At 38.8% G+C, this 6,439-nt stretch overlaps 1 long non-coding RNA gene across 1 annotated transcript; it reads right to left on the bottom strand.

Moving 5' to 3' along the window:
- Positions 1 to 1,144: 1,144 nt before the first annotated feature.
- LOC147574757 (uncharacterized) lies at positions 1,145 to 5,824 on the bottom strand. The gene is made up of 2 exons (XR_015243294.1): positions 5,685 to 5,824; positions 1,145 to 1,294 (listed from the first exon to the last, which is right to left on the bottom strand). It is a non-coding gene; the product is annotated as an uncharacterized LOC147574757 (long non-coding RNA).
- Between the last annotated feature and the right edge of the window lie 615 nt (positions 5,825 to 6,439).

Raw genomic sequence — 6,439 nt, 5'->3', positions numbered from 1 at the left:
GATTTTGGATACTAACCCTTTATCTGATAGGTTATTTGCAAATATCTTCTCCCATTCCGTTGGTTGCCTTTTAGTTTTGTTGATTGTTTCCTTCACTGTGCAGAAGCTTTTTCTCTTGATGAGGTCCCAATAGTTCATTTTTGCTTTTGTTTCTCTTGCCTCCACAGACACATAAGAAGTTGCTGTGGCCGAGGTCAAAGAGGTTATTGCCTGTTTTCTCCTTCAGGATTTTGATGGCTTCCTGTCTTACATTTAGGTCTTTCATCCTAAATGTAAATTTATTTTTGTGTATGGTGTAAGAAAGTGGTCCAGGTTCATTCTTCTGCATGTCGCTGTACAGTTTTCCCAACACCATTTGCTGAAGAGACTTTTTTCCATTGGATATTCTTTCATGCGTTGTCAAAGATTAGTTGGCTATACATTTGTGGGTCCATTTCTGGGTTTTCTATTCTGTTGCATTGACCTGTGTGTCTGTTTTTGTGCCAGTACCATACTGTCTTGGTGATTACAGCTTTGTAATATAGCTTGAAGTCCAGGATTGTGATGCCTCCTGCTTTGGTTTTCTTTTTCAGGATTGCTTTGGCTATTTGGGGTCTTTTCTGGTTCCATTCAAATTTTAGGATTGTTTGATCTACCTCTGTGAAGAGTGCTGGTGTTGTTTTGATAGGGATTGCTATGTTTTTTTTTTTCCTTTAAAAGCAACACTGATGGTACTATTGTTAAATTCCCAAGGCTTTGCCATCCGTAATTATAATTGTTAAGTATTGTTACACTAGAAGTCAAATAAATGAATGGACTACGAGATACATATTGAATACAAATAAGGATCTTAAATATCAATTCCCCACATCTATTGCTGTTTAGAAAGTGAAATGTATAAAATGCACTGAGATGCCTCCAGGAATATGGGTTATGACACTCTGGGCTGTTTTCTCCAGTGTTCACTCATGCACCTGCTTTTAAAAACAGGTATTTGTTTTTCTGTTTTGAAAGAGTAAACACCTTATAAGCTGAAAGTCATCAAAATTCTGCCTTTCCCTATTCATCATACATTACATTTGCCAAGCACAGATTAAGGCAGATTATTAACCTACTCAATTACAAGAGAACTCCTATGGAAGTGTCTATTACAACCACATTAATATCTCATTAGTTCATCATGTTAATGTTATTACAGTGGTTACCAAAGGGATTGGTACTGAATGGTACCTAATTTTGAAGGGTTGTTGCCCCAAGCATCATTTAAGAGGGAGGCTCAAGAGTAGAGGTGAAAATCTGCTTCCTGTCTTCTTCCCTAAAAGAAGAAAAGAAAAGAAAAAAGAACAAATGAATAATCCTGGCAAAACATGCTGCAGAGGCTGAATGAGACTCAAGATATAAATCTATTTTGACAGGTGTAGTCATTATTCTTATCATCTAGGATAGCATTATTCTTTTGTTTTAATGGCAGAGATAGCAGGAAGACAAAATTTGCCTTCATGTGAATGCACCAAAATGTAACAATTAGCTAGCAAAATTAAATTATTACTAATGATGATAATAGCATGTCTGTATCTTTACAATGAACGTGTAGCTCTACTTATTTACATCTTCCCCCAGAGGAGTTCAAGTAGATTTACAGAAGTTAAACCACTCCCACTTCTCCATTCATTTGCATACATAAAAAGAAATAAAGCATAAAAGCTGATTGTGTCATTTTATAAGGAAAATTATGTTTCTGCAGTTTCATGCCTTTGATTTAGTTGGTCCTTCTCCACATTTGGAAGGTTTGTGCAGCCATAAGGTCAGTGGCACCAAGGCTGGAGTCTAGACTCTGACCTGGGGTGAGTATTAATTGCTGTATGCCCAGGGTCTTTGGCCCTGGTGGGAGCAGATGACGGTGGGGGGTGTCCCAGTCAGCAAATCAGTGCTGGCCTTTAACAAAGATATAAAGAAGTCTGCTGCTGATGCTGTCTTATTTGCTATACTTTCCCCACCTGTGTTTCTACTGTTTGCTTAGACCCCAGAGCTCTCATAGTCTTTTCAATGAAATTTTGGGGTGGTTTGTCACAGTAGTTAACCTTTTGCTTTGCTTCTATTTTCTTAGTAAAAAAAAAAAGCAAATTATTGGGAGGTTTGCAGAATCAGGAGAAATTATGAGATAGACCTCAAGAAGAGGAGGAGAGTGAATTGTGTCAGAAAATGTTGAATAAGGCTTATCTGATAGTGTTAGGCTCCACTTCAGATTTGCACACACAGTGAATGGTGAGCCATTAGTGTTGCCTCCTGCCACGTTCCACTGCTTGGATGCAGGAACCAGGTCAGACTGGGATGTTTCTGAGTGTGTAAGACAGAAGGAGAGAGATAAAAGAACATAACAGACACATGCAAGGGAAACATTATAATATTGGATTGCGGAATCCAGGGTGAGGAGGCAAATAAGAGTATGTAGTAGACAGTGAAATGTAGGAGCACTCAGTGGGAGGTCCCAATATGGTTAAAGAATTACAGGATCAGGATTGTTGGAGGGATGGGCAAACACAATAGGAAATGGTGATCTGAATAAAATTCTTGAAATTGAGATTTTGGAGACAGGACGGTTGGTAACAACAAGGTCTAGGACATTAGTATGGGAGGCAGTGAAAGGTAGATTACTGCAACAAGAGCAAGTTAATGTGGTAATCTAATCTGATAACACATGTTTCCTTGTCACTGGAGAGTTTTAAAGATTTGGGAAAACAGTTGTTTGAAAATAGAGATAAGGAGCAAGGGGGGGAACCTGGCCTATCTTTTAAGCCTTGTTAAATATTGGGTATGAGAACAAAAATAGCCACTGTTTCAGAGAGCTGCTCTTTTTTTTTTTTTTTTAAGTTTATTTTTATTTACTTTGGGAGAGACAGAGAGCAGGCAGGAGAGGGACAGAGAACGAGGAGGCAGAATCTCAAGCAGGCTCAGCAACATCAATGCAGAGCCCAGTGTGGGCCTTGAACTCAGTGAGATCATGACCTGAGCCAAAATCAAGAGTCAGATGCTTAACAGAATGAGCCACCCAGGGGCCCTGAAAGGGCTGCTGTTTAAGTGGTGTGTGAAGGCTCCAGCTGCAGCAAGAAGGTGAAGACAACTTCCAGAGAGGAGGTCACCAGCATAGGAGACTTTGGGTTCCAGAGGGCATAGTGCAAAGTATTAAGGAGTCATGGAGGGGTGGGAGGTTGAGTCAGAATAGAGGAGGTATAGGCGCACATGGGGATTGAGTCTGAGTGGTAAGAGATGAATCTGAAGAATAGAGAGAGTGAGAAAAAATATTGTAGGCCCCTATTTTGGAGTTTGTAGCCATAGCATAATCTAGCATAAATCAATCAGTGCAGTCCTTTACAGAAAGGGACATATTCTTCTGTTTCCCTTTTTCCCTTTCTCCTTTGTGCTGCTTGGAATATGGATAAAAAGGTTGATGCTCTTAGTTTGGACTGTGAGGTACCTGCTAAAGTTTGCTGAGCTGTAAAAGAAAAGAAACCCAAGTCCTTGGTGACTATGAAGTGGCCACACTTACCATGGTCTAGCTACCTCTGGATTTCTTTTTTGAGACAAATACGCTTCTATCAAATGTAACACAGGAGAGAAAATGATGACAATCCTTCCTTAATTAAAATTGTGGTCAAAGGGGAAGAAAAAGCTAAAATGGGCAACAAGATTGTAAAGAGAGCTAAGCACCCCCTTGCTATAAACGCATGTTTTTCTTCAAATTCTATTTCAAGAAGTTTAAGAAAAACTGGTAAATGAGACTGTTGGGTAATCCTGGCAACCATGAGGTATGCTGGAAGATCAGATATGGGAGAATGCCATTTTGCCATTCCACTTTTCAAAAAGAGGAAGAGAGATTCTGCAAACTATTGAATTATGAGCTTTATTTTATTTCCTGGAGTTCCAAGAAGAGGAAGTGTTTGGGTCATCATTACAGTAACCTCATTTCCTTCTTTGACAGATATATTGGACTATGGTGCCAGGGGAAATGTGGCAGAGTGTACTTTTGAACTAAAGCAAGGCATTTGAAGGGGGCTTTCAGAATGTCTTCATAGATCAATTAGAGGAATATTGGTTGCGTAGAAGATTGAAAGAGTGTATGAAGGGTAGTTCCTATGGGACAACCTGTGGTTTGTTTCTATTTTTTGCTCCCTGCCTTGGTGCCAGCTTCATCATAAAGGTTGGCTCCCCCTTGTGGTTAAAATGTGGCTTCATTAATACTTGCCAGGAGCAGGCAGAGGGTTGCTTCAGAATCATTCCTCTGAGGAGTCAGGAAGCTTCTTTCCTGGATTGTGACAACAAACCTTTTCCCATGTTGTATTGATTCCAGTTGGATGAGGAGTCCATCCCTGAACCAATTACTCTGCCCAGGGAAAAAGGATACTCTGCCTGGCTTAGGGCTGGCTGACTGGCTAGGGGTGGAGTTGGCTTCCTCCAAACACATTGGCTTCAAAGGTGTGATTATGTACCAATCTCTATCTCTGTCTCTGTCTCTGTCTCTGTCTCTGTCTCTGTCTCTATCTAGAGAGAGCTGAGTAGTCAACAAAATTGAGGCAGTGGATTATTTTGTGGGAAAACACAACATTCACTATTCTGGAAAGATTTTGAGAGTAAGATTTTTGAATTCTATAAAGTAAACATTAAAAATTTGATGAGACAGGCATTCTGATAGATCAGGATTACCTTAGCCTCATAATACACTCCAGTTAATCAAATGAGTGAGCCCAAGGAGCAGAATTGTTTATCATTATCCATCTCATGGCAGAGACATGTTAGCCAAAAACTATGATATTTGGTTTAATTAAGGTTTTATCTTTTAAAGTATCTTTAATTAATACTTTTATCTTATTATATCTTATTATCTTATTATAATTGACCAATATGTTTATGTTCTTTATAATATTAGAAGAGGATTATATTCCCTGTATGGATAAGAATGACAGCCATTCTTTTTTTAAATTGCAGGATGGCATGGATCTAAAATTTGCAACAAATTGCTCAGGTGTAAATTAAAAAAACAAGTGACTGTATTTTCTTGCTGTTTAAAATAGTGGTTTTTTAAAAAAATTATTTTTAGAGAGAAGAGAGAGAGAGAGAGAGCATGAGCAGGGGAGGGGCAGAGAGGGAGGGAGAGAGAGGATACCAAGCAGGCTCTGTGCCACCAGCACAAAGCCCGATGCTGGACTCGAACACGTGAACCATGAGATCATGACCTGAGCCGAAATCAAGAGTTGGACACTTGACTGAGCCACCCAGCCACCCCCATAGAGACATATTTTATTAAAAATGCTTAGAATTGTTCAGTACGTTCTGCTATTTTTAACCAGTTTCTTTGTTACATGAGGCAAAATATACTAATGGTCACTGGTAAAAAGTCCATCTTGAAACTAGCTTATTCCTTATGCTTTATGTTTAACTGAGAAATCAGTGTATGCAATGTATTGAATTGAAAAAGAGACCACAGAATTTAGGTAGATATTGTGTGAAATAACAGATCTGTAGTTTAGGGATGTTGAGAGAAGTGCCTTTTGTAGATAAATCATCCTTTACGGTATGTTCTGCAAGATATAAACCTAAGGTCTTCAAAAAAAAAATTTTGTAAGATGAGATCCTTGTTACTCAAACTGTGTTCTGTGGACCAACAAGATCATTATCATGGGGAGTTTGTTAGACCTATACAATCTTACCTCCATCCTAGACCTGCTGAATCTGAATGTGCCTTTTAACAAGATCCCCAGGGGATTCATGTGTTCATTAAAGTTTAATCATGGATTACTGAATCTCAGGGAGGTTTCCATAGTCCACACAATATTGGGGGGCAGGGGCTTATCAGCCAAAGAATTTCTGTTTCTTGCAGGTTCTCTCATAGAACCTCTTCAGATGTATCACAGAATTTTCATTTACAGTGATGACTACATATAATGTTTCCTACTGAAATCTATATTACTTTATTATTATTTTAAATGAGCTATCTCTAGAAGAAAGGCTTTGAGTCTGGATCTGCCACCTCCCAACCATCTGACCTTAAGCAAATTACTTCAGCAGTCAAAGCCTAGTTTTCTCGTCTCTAGGAACTGTAGATTCTAGAATAAATCTTTAGAATATCATCTCTAGATGATATTGATCTTACATGGTTGTGAGGATGAATTGAGGTAACATGGGTAAAACGTTGTAGCCCTGGGCCTGGTACATATAAGGAACACAGTGAATATTAGTTCCCTTCATGCTTGCTGGAACATGCAGGGTATTGAAACTTCAGAGTTATCTACTGTAAATGATGTAAAGACTACTGAAAGTCTTCCTTTATGGGAGCAAAATTGTAATGTGGTTCCTCTAAAACATTAGATTTTAAACAGCTCTACTTGCCGAGTAAGTGATTTGCAAAATGATATTTAAATAATTGAATAGAATTGAATTGTTTAGTGTGGTCCATCTGGATGCC

The sequence above is a fragment of the Puma concolor genome, chromosome D4 (genome assembly GCF_028749965.1).
Source record: "Puma concolor isolate L17-30 chromosome D4, mPumCon1.1.hap2, whole genome shotgun sequence".
In the NCBI taxonomy this organism is placed as follows: Eukaryota; Metazoa; Chordata; class Mammalia; order Carnivora; family Felidae; genus Puma; species Puma concolor.
Note: the sequence above shows the minus strand (reverse complement) of the source record. Positions and strands in the feature narration are given on the sequence as shown.